Source organism: Ceratotherium simum, chromosome X, assembly GCF_057802395.1.
Source record: "Ceratotherium simum simum isolate JZ-2026a chromosome X, ASM5780239v1, whole genome shotgun sequence".
Lineage (NCBI taxonomy): Eukaryota > Metazoa > Chordata > Mammalia > Perissodactyla > Rhinocerotidae > Ceratotherium > Ceratotherium simum.
The window spans coordinates 80,910,034-80,924,883 of record NC_141940.1 but is presented as its reverse complement, the minus strand read 5'-3'; the positions used below and the strand labels follow the sequence as shown (position 1 = coordinate 80,924,883).

Here is a 14,850-nt window from a genome sequence, read left to right as displayed (position 1 = left end):
CATTCTCCAAATCTCTTATACTAGTTTATAATGTGGTGTAAAATGCCTGAACGTTTAAACAAAGAATGTATTTTGCTTTTACTATTTGATAATCCAATTTCCTTAATCTGTAAAATGAGGTTTTAAAGGTTTGGTTTCAAATTTATTAACAGACAACCCCTTGCCCAAACCCAACCCTTGCCTCCCACTCACCAACTCAACCACATGTTCAAAGGAAAACTAGGATAATGATGACATTCCCAGTCAGAGCTTCTCTGTTTGATGGGAAAGGGGCTCAGCTGGGCTGAACTTCACCTGCTCAGCTTTCCAGGAGTCTTTCACAGGCCCCCTGGATGGACTCAACTATGAAGCACAGATGAAAACTATGGACTAGATGTTTCTCTTCAGCTCCAGAAGTATGCACAACAAACGTTATACCTGCTTCCATGCCCATGTTCTTTTTCTTCAGTTTTTTCTAGCTTTTTGAGATATAATTGACATATAATATTATGTAAGTTTTAAGATGTATGATGAGATGATTTGATACACATATATATTGTGAAATGTTTACCACAATAAGGTTAACACATCCTTCACCTCATATAGTTACCACTTTGTTATTGTTGTCATGGTGAGAACATTAAAGCTCTACTCTCATAGCAACTATCAATACAGTATTGCTAACTATAGTAACTATGCTGTACATTAGGTCCTTGGAACTTATTCACCTTATAACTGAAAGTCTGTACCCTTTGACCAACATCTCATTTTCCATCCCCCCCAGCCCCTTTTGCCCATTTTCTTTTAAATACTTAAATGGTATTACGTCAACTCCATTAAAAGAGAAAAATACAGAGCAGGCAAATTCTGTTTCCAGAGAGCCAAATTTTTTACTTGTCATGATGTTTTGCTCAGCTTTTTGTGTTTTGCCTCATAAAGAACCTAAGCAGTAAGTGTGGATAAGTGGGCCCACCCTCCAGATTTATTGCTCAAATGACAGGGCAGTGAAAGAGGATGAAAAAGAAAGTGATGGAGACACTTCTTCCCTCTTTATGTATTCTAATCCTTTAGAATATCCCTAGAAGTTCAACCCGCAAGTCCAGAATTAGTCTTAAAAGAACAATAGGTATGATGTTTTCTAAAACTGGTTCTGAAAAAGGACTGAAAAGACTTTCTCAATAAAATAATGTGCTGGTAGGCTGAAAAAAAGAGTCAGACAACAGTGATAGATAAAAGCAACATGAAATTATTTATTCAGAAAATGACCACTCAGGTGAATAATATCACACAGAAATGTCAGATAAACTTCACTATCAGATAATTTTCATTGTGTATTAAAAATAAAAATATATTTTTTAAAGTACTTCAAGTAGGTCACCTGGGGACACAGAACAGCAGCTGTGGCCCTGGTTAGATCTTTAAGAAGAATAGATTCAGAGGTGTGCGTGTGAGTGTCTGTGCATGTGTATACAGAAACTACCAAAGCAGATGGTGGTAAGCAGGAATTTAGAAATATATACATCTTATAGTTTATCCTCAAACCTTGGGGAAGGGACATGTATTATTCTCAGGGCATAAATCTAACAGTCAGTGTGGATGTTTGGACTGAGTTGCACCAAAGGTCATCATCTCCTCAAGAGGACATCAGCTACAGCCCAGGGAGTCCCTGGGGAGGAAGGCAGGCTGTTACTCGGTTTAGGCAGCAGAGGGGGCATCTGTGACCACAGCATCCTCCTCATCAGTGGCGCTGCTCTTCTCAGGCACAGCGACAAAAGCGGGCATTTCAGCAGGGCCCTTCCCGATCTCGCTCTCTCTTCCTTCAGGCTCCTGGCCCTGGGAGCCAGGTGCCTGCTGTGGGTGGTGGCACGAGTTGCTGGGGGTGCAGGATCCGTAGCATGGCGGCAGCTTCTGCCGTGGTTCCCTGGCATCGCACCCGCTCTCCTTGTCCTCCTCCTCCAGCTCCTCATACAAGCTGGCAGAGAGTCTTGGACCAGGAGTGGTGGCTCAGCCCAGAAGGCGACTCAGCAGGTAGCTGGAGCCACACTTCCGGCACGGTGCGCCCTTGTGCCTTGTGGCCGGGGCGGCCCAGGGAGGTGGGCGGCCCATGGGCCACTGGTGGGAGTGATGATCAACATGTAGTGGGGCATGGCCGGGCCCCTGCGGCAGATCGAGGAGCACAGCAACCTTTGATCTTAGGGGTGGCTGGACAGGCGGCGCTACCCTCGCCATCCTTGACAGCATCCTCAGCATCCCTGGGACTTCACGGGGGTGGCGCATGGTCGTGGATGTAGAAGTCCCTGCTGATGTAGGGGCGGTTGGCAGCGTAGCAGCTGCCCTTCATTAGGACGCCCGCTGGCCTGGTCACGTTAGCAGCCTCGGTGCCCAGCTCGCCCTGCACCACATCAAACTCCACCGTCTCGCCATCGCCCACACTGCGTTGATACTTGTAAGGGTTGTTCCGTGTGATGGCTGTTGGGTGAACAAACACATCTTCCTGGGTATCCTGCCTGCTGATGAAACCGTACCCATTCTTGACATTAAACCACTTGACAGAGCCTTGCAACTTCTTGGCGATGACCTTCTTGGGCACCTTTCCCTTGGCGCCCACTGCCGCAGTGCCCTTGGGGATCATGTCCCCACTGAGGTTGCCGGCGACTAGGGCCCCGGGAGGATCTCCACCTTCCAAGGACACCAGGTGTTTCTCTGCGGCTTGGGATGGTGACTGAGGCGGCCACCTCTGTGAGGATGGCCTCTCCCGCCTCACTCAAGAGGCCGTCTTTGCACTTGTTTCTCAGAGAATCTGAGGGAAATTTGGCCCTCCGAGATTGGATGGGGGGTGGGGGAGTAGGGGTTGGTCTAGAGGCCGCAGCCTCGCTCTGGAGGGTCGTGGGGTCAGGGCCAAGGACTCTCTGGGTCTGCTCTGAGACTCTTGGAGAGGACTTTGACGTCTCCTGGGGCAAAGGAAGGGAGCAAACAGTGGCTGCCCATGGTGACGTCTCAATGGGCGTCCTGGAGGGAGCTGGAGCTGTGGGCTGGGGACAGATGTGCTCTGCCCAGCGCTCCTGGTGCCACATCACAGCACCTCTTGTTTCCTCCTAAAGAGGGGGCACACTTGAAGCTCTAGGGTATGGTCTTCTTGAAAACTCTCTTGCTTCCTTGAGTGTAATGTGAAGAGAGGACCCACCTTCCATCACTCTCCCTTGGTTGGGGAGATTCACAGCCTTCTAAGAGCACTCTCTAAATACTCTCTCACAAAACCCTGGTCTTCTTCCAACCCCTTGTATGCCCTCTGTGTGGGTTAGGCATTTTGTGTAACTTGAGACAAAATGACAAGCTCATGAAATTAAGACCCAATCATAGAAGCCCACTGTGGTTTTTTGTTTTTTTTGTTTGCTTGTTTGTTTTGTCTTGTTCTCCTGCAGAGGGACAGAGGAAGCCTGCCCAGGCTAGAATGCTAGTACTGAGAGGACACTAAACTAGTACAGGTTTATCCAGACTAGTATTAGGATTGTAAAGTAGTGAAGCTGAGTGGGAACACTTTTGTAACTAGAATATTCTGAAAACCCTATTGAGCTCTGTGTTCTTGCCTACAAAAAGCAAATGATCAGGCAGAGTAAAATAGAGCTGAGGGAAGTTGCCCTTGTGTTTAACTGCAGATCCAAACTTTTTTTCTTTCCTTTTCAAATAGCTTATGTCTGTGATCTTCACCCTAAATTGGGGTTATGACTTAATTATATAGAAACCCTAAGAATTCAGCCTAACTGCATTGCTGCTACAATGCTAAGTTACAGCTAGCTCTCTGAAATAAAACTTTTCTGAAGTGATGACAGAGCATGCTAAATTGGTAGCTTGTAACTGGTCAGAAAACTTGGTTTTCATTTACTAATAAGAAAAATAAAAATAAGCCAAGTTGGCCTACCATTTTAGAGTTTACAGGAGCCTCTCACATGTTGTGCATTTGATCCTTGCAACAACCTACTCTATAGGGAAATGGGACAAGTGCTGTTTTTACTTCACTTTGACAGATGAGGGAACCATGGCCCAGAGATAGGAAGTTGCTTGCTTAAGTTCACATGTTTAGTCTGGGGTGAACTCTAAAATCTGATCTCAGATAGATTTCACTCTGGGTCCAGGTCTCTTTCCACCACATCTCACTAGCCTTCAAGTACACTTTTTTCATCTGTTTCATCTGATGTCAGAGATGAGGGACCTCTTTCAGAGAGATCATGGTCTCATACATTTCAGAAGAGAACTCAAGAAACACCTCTCCTGTGGCTGATCCATCTCCTCTGTGTCCAGGCTCCTGGGCCTGGCCTTCTCCAGGGGCAAAAACTGCATTCATATCAAAGATTTAGAGCCCCCTGTCCCCGCATGCAGTAACCTTCTGCCTGCAGTCGACTAGAAAACAAACTCTACTGTAGACCCAGAAACCATTTCTTCATCATGCTGGTGTATTACACAATGGAAGAAGGGGTCTTGATTTTGACTTTACTGTTTAAAAAAAAACACACTTCTTCAGGTATCATCTCTTTTAGTTTTTACAACAAGCGTGAGAGAGCAGCAGACCACTGTCGGTATCCTTACGTGACAGCAAGTAAACCAGGGCACCAGGGCACAAAGCAGCTAACTGACCTAACCAAGGCCACCCATGTAGTAAGTACAGAGCCAGGATAATACCTTTGGGCCTTCGTGCCCTCTGGTTCCTAGACCATTGTGCCCTCCATGGCCCCATGAGGCCAATTCTATGATGTCATCAACAATTCTTTCTCGCATGTCCTGGTAGCTCTCATTGCTGCCTCCCACGTTTGCTATGCTCATTCCCATCTCTGTGCCTGTGTTCACTTTTTTCCTCATTCTCCTAGGAATACCTTTTCTCCTCCCCTCTAGTCTGTATAAATCTTACCTGCCCTTCTAGTCCTAGTTTTGCAATCTCCTCTCGCCAACTTTCCAAATTCACCTGTCCACCTTGATCTCTTTCTTCTTAGAAATCTAGCTGCACTTACAGCCTGTTGATTAATGGCTACTCTACTTCTTTCCTATGTGTAAGGTTTTCTGTCTCACTATTATTCCCAACTAGATTCTAAACTCACTAAAGCTCACTACAGAGTGAACACTTTAAGTTTCTTCTCTCAGATTCCTTTCTGAGTACCACGGGGCCTGGAACAGTGCTGGCTGTATAAAGAACCACCACAAATGTGTGCTTGTGGATTAAATTTATGGCTTTTTTCCCCTTCGAAGTGGCTACATCATTGAATTCATTATAGTCGCTAGCACAGTGCCATGCACAAAGAAGATGCTAACGAGATTCAGTGAGTGGGACTGGATATGTCTCCTTGAATCTCCTATTGTTGTTTTCATGATATACAGGAAAGTGCTTTGGAGCCATCGTGGAAATCTGTTAAACTTTCTTGGTTTGTGTGTATTTTATACAAAAAGAAAGTCTTTGTGGGGAAAAAAAACAATATGATATGAATTACTAGTTCAAGCTCAAGGTTTAATTTGCTGAGGCTATTGTATTATTTTTATTGAAACCATCAGGTTCTGTCTCTCTCATTTTTTTGTAACTTACACTTCTCTCCATCCATATTGTGAAGCATGTTGTTTAATTTCTATTATTTAAGAGCTGTCAATTAAATGGAGGTTAATTCAGGTTTAAGGTATACTGTCTGATCTTTGGGCTTAACATTTAACAAGTAAAATCTTTGTCTGCTGCTTCAGACACAAAGTGGCACTGAACCCGAGACAGCAGCGTCCATCCAGGCTCATTATAAAAGGTGATAACATTATCTAATGTGAGGCGTAAACAAGATGGCAGCCTTAAGAAGGGAGGAAAATGTTCCAGGCCCCCTTTTCTTACTGACCCACTGGCTCTTCCTGTTTGAAAGGTAAATGGGCTGAATGGAAAGGAAGACCTTATCCATCTTACTCCTTCTGGAACCACACCATCAATTCAAGCATCCCTCGATTGCTGCTAACTGTCCAAGGCAACAGAAAGCTAATATAATACCTGCAGAAATAATGAAAGGGAATCTAGAAAATGGCACTGAGATTGCCCACTCTTGCCCCACACCCTGCAAATGACACATCATAAAAGCTAGGCTGACTCCAGGGATACTATGGATGTCAATAAGAGGTTTAAAATATGGGCACTGTGGCAATCCTCAGTGGGCTCTCAGCTGAGGTTTGGGGAAGTAAAACTCATTAGACAGAGCCAGGAATCTTAAATCAGAAGGTCTAGGTTTGACTCCTGGAATGGCCAAATGTTGGCTGTTTAGCCTTGAGCAGATCATCTCACTTCTCTGAGATGTAGTCTTCTGGCATGTAAAAAGGAAATATAAATGCCTTCTCTATCTAGTTCATAGGGTTGTGGTGGCAGTTACATAGAATATGTGAAAAGAAATATATAAACCATAAGCCATAAACCTCTGGCCATAAAATACTATCTGTGTTAAAAAGAAAAAAAAAAAGAGAAAGAAGGGCATAAAGAAAATGTGATGGTTAATTTTATGTGTCAGTTTGGCTGGGTGCCATATCTGGTGCTCAGATACATGGTCAAACATCATTATGGATGATTCTGTGAGTGTGTTTTTGGATGAGAATAACTTTTAAATCTGTCAATCTTAAGTAAAGCAAATTCCCCTCTATAAGGTGGGTAGGCTTCATCCAATCAAGTGAAGGCCTAGACACAACAAGAGATTGACCTCCCCCAAGTAAGAGGGAATTCTGCAGCAGGTGGCCCTCAGACTTAAACAATAGCATTGGCTCCTCTCTGGGTCTCCAGCTTGACACCCTTTGGGCTTGAAGTGCAGCATTGGCTCTCCCTTTGCTCTCTCTTTGGTCTCTAGTTTTTCAGCCCATCCTGTAGATTTTGGACTTGTTATCCTCCATAATTGCGTGAGCTAATTCCTTGAAATAAATTTCTCTCTCTCTCTTTCTTTCTACACACACACACACACACATTTATACATCCTGTTGGTTCTGTTTCTCTGGAGGCCCTGATTCATGCAGATTTTGGTACCAGGGATGGTTCTAAAGAACAGAATCTTAAGGATGAGTTTTCTGAATTGATTTTGTGGTTCTGGAATTGGCTCTCTAATTTTACTGTATTTAAAGACACTAATGTGGCTATTCAATTCTACCATTTATTTGGTAAGGGTGATCAAAGAATGGTCCATAAAATTAACTCAATTTTTGTCAAGTTCTGAAATGTTGTAAATAAGGGCAACGCAAGCTTACTCTGTTTTCTTTGTAGTGTGGAAGAAATTCTCCAAGGGCCTTCTGATGCACACACTAAAGTTTGCATTTACTTATGCAGCAATGGTATGCTAGAGTCAGCTCAAACAAGCCGGTGATAGTCAATCATGAAAATTTTAGGGAAATTTTGTGAGCCAGTTGGTATGGTTGCATGCCATTAGTAAATATCAAATTTTATAAACTTACAATTAAATAAGTTATATTAAAGCCAAAGATAGTAAACACTGAAAACCCATATTTTCCTAATTATTTTACTACATTTTACAATTAATCTGTGCTATTGAGGTTATTTTCATCTACTAAATCTGCATGGTATGAAAACTACAAATGGTGTTCTATTGCACATCTCTTCCAAAACTCCGCATTCAGTGACATCACATTGATAGCTTGAAACCAGCCATGGTGGGAGAAATTAGATCAAAGCAATTGGCAAGTGTGTGCGCTACAAATTTGTCTTGCTCCCACAGATCTGGTTGTTGAACATCAACAGCACACCATATATGTATGTATATATGTATATATTTATATATGTATGCAGGCATGTTCTTATTTGTAGGGGGGGCAGAGGGTTTAACTGAAGTCACAGCAAGAGAACTAGCTGAAGATATGAGAACAGGAAGGTGGAGTAATGAAAAGAGCACTCCTGTGGGAGTAGGGGGGCTTAAGTCTTAGCTGTTTGACCTCAGGCAAGTCCTGTCATTATTCTCGATGTAAACTGAGGGGTTCAAAGTTGATGATCATAGTACTCCACCCATTTCTAAAACTGTATGAATCCCTGGTCTATAAAATAGCTCTATAGTTACAGTTATTTGTGTGATATATACATGTGTGTGTATATATATATATGTATGATTTTTATGATGATCACATGTATTTTCTTAAATGTTTCACACATACACAAGGGTGTTTAAAACTTTTTTGGGGGGCCCACCCGGTGGCATAGTGGTTAAGTGTGTGTGTTCCGCTTCGGTGGCCCAGGGCTGACAGGTTTGGATCCCAGGTGCAGACTGACGCACCACTCATCAAGCCATGCTGTGGCAGAATCCCATATACGAAATAGAGGAAGATGGTCACAGATGTTAGCTAAGGGCTAATCTTCCCCAACAAAATGAGGAGGATTAGCAATGGATGTTAGCTCAGATCCAGTCTTCCTCACACACAGAAAAAATTATAATTTGCATGTTAAGCAGGCAGAATGTGTGATCACTGCCCTCATTAAGGACCAGAATCTTGTGAGTAACTTGGAGACACCAGTGCAATCCTGCTTCATTGCCCTTTCCTTTCACACACCTGCCTCCAGGGGATAACCACTAATGCGACATTTTGATGTGATGAATTTTCTGCTTCTACTCCTTTGTAATCCCTGCTTCCTGCCTCTCCTCACTCCCTCCAGTCCTCAGGCAACCACTGATCTGTTTTCTGTCAATATATATTAGTTTGCATTTTCCAGAGTTTTACATAAATTTGATCATATATTATTTATTCATTTTCCTCTGGCTTCTTACACTCAGCATATTGAGAATCATTGATGTTGTAGTGTGTATCAATAATAGCTCATTCCCTTTTATTGCTAGGAGTATTCCATTATATGGAAATACCACAGTTTCTTTATCCATTTGTGTGTTGATGGACATTCGGGATGTTTCATTATTTGGCTATTAAAAATCAGCTCTGGGGGCCGGCCCTGTGGAGCAAGCAGTTAAGTGCATGTGCTCTGCTGTGGTGGCCCAGGATTCACCAGTTCAGATCCCGGGCATGCACCGAAGCACTGCTTGTCAAGCCATGCTGTGGCGGCATCCCATATAAAGTGGAGGAAGATGGGCATGGATGTTAGCCCAGAGCCAGTCTTCCTCAGCAAAAAAAAAAAAAAAAAAGAGGATTGGCAGATGTTAGCTCAGGGCCAATCTTCCTCACACACAGAGAAAAAATCAGCTCTGAACATTCATATACATTTCTCTGTTTGTACATGTAGCTTTCCTGTTTCTTGGGTAAATTTCTAGGACTAGAATATCTCAATCATATGGTGTTTGTATGTGTAATATTTTAAGAACCTGCCTGCTATGGTCTGAATGTTTGTATTCCCCCAAAATTCATGTGTTGAAATCCTAATGCCCATGTGATGGTATTAGGAGGTGAGGCCTTTGGTAGGGGATTAGGTCATGATGGCGGAGCTCTCATGAATGACATTAATGCCCTTGTAAAAGAGGCTCCACAGGGCTAGCTCGCCCCTTCCACTATGTGAGAACACAGTGAGAAGGCACCTGGTATGAACCAGGAAGGGGGCCCTCACCAGAACATGACTATGCTGGCTCCTTAGTCTTGGATTTACCAGCCTCCAGAACTGAAAGAAGTATATTTCTGTCGTTTACAAGCCACCCAGTCTGTGGTATTTTACTATAGCAGCCTGATTGGACTAAGACACTGCCAAACACTTTTCCAATTTAGTTTTACCATTTTACATTCTCACCAACAGTGTATTCAAGCTCTAGTTCCTCCACATTCTTTCCGGCACTTGATAAAATCAACATATTTAATTTTAGCCATTCCAATAGGCGTGTAGTAGTATATTATGTGTGTGAGTGTGTGTGTGTGCATAATTTTTAAATTTTTATTTTTTTTAATTATCACACTGCAAATTTTATTTTCTTTTTCCTTTTGGTATAAAGTTCTATGAATTTTAACAAATGTATAGATTAGTGTAACCATCACCACAATCAGGATATGGAACTCTTCCATCACACCACCACCTTGGCCCCAACTCCTGACAACCACTGATGTATTCTCGATCAGCATAATTTTGTCATTTTGAGAATGATATATAAGTGAAATCATATATGACTTATAATCCATCCAAATTGTTGCATGCATCAGTAGTTCATTCAATTTAATTGTATGGATATGCCATAATTTGTTTTATTTGTTCACCATTGAAAGTCATTTGGGTTGTTTCTAGTTTTTGTGAAATATACATAGACCTGCAATAAACATTTGCATACAGGTTTTTTAGTGAACATAACTTTTCAATTTTCTAGGTTAGATACCCAGGAGTTGGATTGCTGGGTCATATGGTAAGTGTAGATTTAAATGTGGAAGAAATTGCCAAACCATGTTCCAGGGTGGCTCCAACTTTTAGCATTCACACCAGCAATGTCTGAGAGTTCCAGTAGCTCCACATCATCCCCAGTACTTGGTAATGCGTGTGTGTGTGTGTGTGTGAGAGAGAGAGAGAGATTTTAGTCATCCGAATAGGTGTGTGTTGGTATCTCATGTTAGTTTTGTTTGCATTTTCCTAATAGCTGATGATGTTGAACACTGTTCATGTGCTTATGTGCCATCCTTATATCATCTTAGTTGAAGTCTCAGTGTCTTTTACTCACTTTACAACCAGGTTATTTATTTACTTATTGTTGAGTTTTAAGAGTTCTTTATATATTCTGTATACAAATCCTTTTCAGATATTTGCAATATTTGATTTGGAAGTATTTCCTTCTAGGCCATAGCTTATCCTTTCCTTCTTTAATAACGTCTTTAGGATAACAGAAGTTTTTAATCTTGAGGTGTCCAGTCTATCAATTATTTCGTTTATGGATCATGATTTTAATGTCACATCTAAGAAGCCCTTGCCTAACCCTAATTTATGAAGATATTATCTTCTGCTTTATTCTAAAAGTCTCATAGTTTTACAGTTAACATTTAGACATTCAATCCACTTTGAGTTAGTTTTTGCATAAGATGTCAGGCTTATGTAGAGGTTAATTGCTTTGCACATGATTAGACATTCCTAACATATAGAAATAAGATTGACATTTGTTTGTTGACCTTGTATCCTGCCACCTTGTTAAACTCCCTTATTGGTTTTAGAAGTTTTTTGTAGATTCTTTTAGGTTTTCTATGTAGACAATCATGTCGACTGTGAGAATCGTTTTACATCTTCCTTTCCAATCTATGCATTTTTCTTTCTTTTTCTTGTCTTATTTCATTGGCTCGGAATTTCAGTGTGATGTTGAATAGCACTGTTAAGAGAGAACTTCTTTACCTTGTTCCTGATCTCGGGGGAAATGCATTCAGTGATTCAACAACCATTAAGTCTAATTTTAGCTGTAGGTTTTTTGTGTGTTTTATCTGTTTGAGGAAGTATTGTTCTATTCCTACTTTTATGAGTTTTAGTCATGAGTGCATCTTACACTTTGTCAGCTGCTTTTTCTGCCTCTATTGTGATGATGATGTATGTTGTTTATCGTCTTTAATATGATAATATGGTGGATTACATTGATTGATTTCCAAATATTGAACCAACCTTGCATTCTCATGATACATTTCTCTTGGTCATGGTGTATCATTCTTTTTAGTATGTTTCTTGATATGATCTGCTAATGTTTTCTTGACAACTTTTTGCATCTATGTTCTTTAGGAGTATTGGACTGTAGATCAATTTTGGTAATGTCTTTCTCTGGTTTTAGTATCAGGGTAATTTCAGCCTCATAAAATGAGTTGTGGTGTTTTGAAGTATTCCTTCCTCTTCAATTTTCTGCATGAGTGTGTATACAGTGTGTATTATTTCTTCTTTAACTGTTTGGAAAGATTTTCCAATGAAATCACGAGTACATGGAGATTTCCTTGTTGGAATGTTTTTGACTACAAATTCAATTTATTTAATAGTTATAGGAACATTCATGCTACCTATTTGATCTTGGAGGCATTTTTGTAGTTTTTGTTCTTTAAGGAGTTAGTTCATCTTTACCTAGACTGTCTAGTTTTCATCTTAGAGTAATTTGTTGTATTTTGTTTTAGTGTTTCCAAGTCTATAGTTATATCTACTTTTTTTATTCTTTGATATTTGTATCTTTACACCTTATATATTTGTCAGTCTTGCCAGAGGTTTATCAATTTATTAATCTTTTCCAAGCCAAGAACAAGTCTTTTGTTTTATTGATTTCCTCTATTGTTTTGCTGTCTCAGTTGCATTAATTTTGACTTTTATCTTATTTCCTTCCTTCTGCTTGATTTGACTTTACTTTGTTTCTCTTTGTCTCCTTTCCTAAAAGTGTATACTAATTTGAGCCCTTCCTACTTTTCTAACATAAGCATTTAATCCTACAAATATATCTATAAGCACTGCCTTAGGTGCTTCCCACAAATTTTGATATATTGTATTTTTATTATTGTTCAGTTCAAAAGAGTTTCTAATTTCAGCTGAGACTTCTTTCTTAACCAAAGTATTATTGTGAGGTGTGCTGCTTAATTCCAAGTGTAAAGAGATTTTTCTGCCATTAATTTCTAGTTTAATTCCATTGTAGTTTGAGAACATACTTCATTTGATTTCCATTCTTTTAAATCTGGTAAGGCTTGTTTCATGAACCAAGGTATGGTCTATTGTGGGGAATGTTCCATATGCTCTTGAATATAATTTGTATTCTTCTTTCCATGGATGAAGTGTTCTATAAATGTCAATACATTTCATTTGATTGATGGCATTGCTCAGTTCTTCTACCTCCTTGCTGATTTTCTGTCTATATATTCTATCTATTACTGAGAGAGGACTGTTGAAATCTATAACTATAATTGTGGATTTTACTATTTCTCCTTGTAATTCCCTCAGTTTTTGCTTCTTGTATGTTGAAGTTCTGTTAGATGCAGAAATGTTTAGGATTTCTATGTCTTCTTGGTGAATTGACCCCTTCATCCTTATGACGCAATCTCCTTTAAACATATTGATATTTTTCATTTTGAGGTCTGTTTAGTCTGAGATTAATATAGCTGCTCCAGGTTTCTTTTGATTACCATTAGAATTATATATATGTATGTTACTTTTTACCTATTTGATTCTTCATATTTGAATTATGTTTCTTTTAGCCAGCACACTGTTTGGTCTTGCTCTTTTATTCAATCTCACGATATCTGCCTTTTATTTGGAGTATTTTGGCCACTTACAGGGGTCTGCAAACAATGCCCACAGGCGTATTTTTACAAGTAAAGTTTATTTTACACCCACGTCCATTCATTGATGTGTTGACTATGACTGCTTTTGAGTCCAATAGCAGATTCGAGCAGTTGTACAGAGAACATAAGGGCTGTGAGTCCAGAATATTTACTATGTGGCCCTTTAAGACAAGGTTTGGCAGGCCTTGACTCAGACCATTTAAATTTAATGTGATTATTGAGATCGTTATGTATTATGCTCCTTGTGTCTTATCTTTCCACCTTTCCTTTGTTACCTTTTCTCTCTTTTTTTTACCTTCTTTTGGATTAATTGAATATTTTTATAATTCCAAGTTCTCTCTTTCATTGGCTTACTAGCTAAAACTATTTATTTTGCTGTTTTCGTGGTTGCTTTAGGGTTTACAATACACAGCCTTACTTTATCATTGTCTTCCTTCAAGTGGCGTTATACCGTTTCAAAAATACTGTTAGAAATTTATAATAGTAAGCTTCTGTTTCTCCCCATATGTCCTTTATGTTATGTTGCCATATACATATTACTATTACATATTTCATAAACTCCACAGCACACATTGTTATCATTTTTGCTTGAAGGCTCAATTATGCTTTATTTTTACTGTGGCAAAATATGCATAACATAAAATTTACCATTTTAACCATTTTTAAGTGTACAGTTCAGTGGCATTAAGTACATTCACATTGCTGTGCAACCACCACTACTATACATCTCCAGAACTTTTTCATCATCATCTACTAAAACTCTGTACCCATTAAACAATAACTCCCCATTCTCTCCTACCCCTGGCCCCTGGTAACTACTGTACTAGTTTCTGTCTCTCTATATTTGACTATTCTATGTACTTCATGTAAGTGGAATCATACAGTATTTGTCTTTTTGTATCTGGTTTATTTCAATTAATGTAGTGTCCTCAAGGTTCATACACATTGCAGCATGTATCAGAATTGTATTCCTTTGTAAGGCTGGATAACATTTCATTGTATGTATATATCACACGTTTTTATTGTGGTACAAACAGTTAACATGAGATCTGCTGTCATAACAAATTTTTAAGTGCACAATATGTTGTTCTTAACTATAGGCACAATGTTGTACAGCAGATCTCTGGAAATTATTAATCTTGTATAAGTGTAACTTTATACCCATTGGACCCCAATTCCCCATTTCCCCCTCCCTCCAGGGCCTGTTAACCACCATCCTTCTCTCTATATGATTTTGACTATTCTAAGTACCTCATATAAGTGGAATCATGCAGTATTTGTCCTATGATTGGATTATTTCACTCAGCATAATGTCCTCTAGGTACATACATGTTGTCAGATATGATAGGGTTTCCTTCTGTTTTTAAAGCTGAATAATATTCCATTGTATGTATATATCAAATTCTCTTTATGCATTCACCTGTTGATGAACATTTTGGTTGTTTCCATATCGTGGGTATTGTGAATAATGCTGCAATTAGCATGGAATGCAGGATATCTCTCTGATATCCTGATTTCAGCTCTTTTGGATATATACTCAGAAGTGGGACTGCAGGACCAAAAGTTATTTCTAGGTTTAAATTTTTGGAAAAACCTATGTTGGGGGAAGAGGGACAATCTCCCTCTGCCCTTTCCCTTAAGGTTCTTCTGGCTGGCCAAATAATCAACAAGACAGGT

The 14,850-nt window shown here is 39.9% G+C and overlaps 1 pseudogene; it reads right to left on the bottom strand.

The window, feature by feature from the left end:
* Positions 1-1,674: 1,674 nt before the first annotated feature.
* LOC147911908 (uncharacterized) lies at positions 1,675-4,833 on the bottom strand (annotated as a pseudogene).
* Between the last annotated feature and the right edge of the window lie 10,017 nt (positions 4,834-14,850).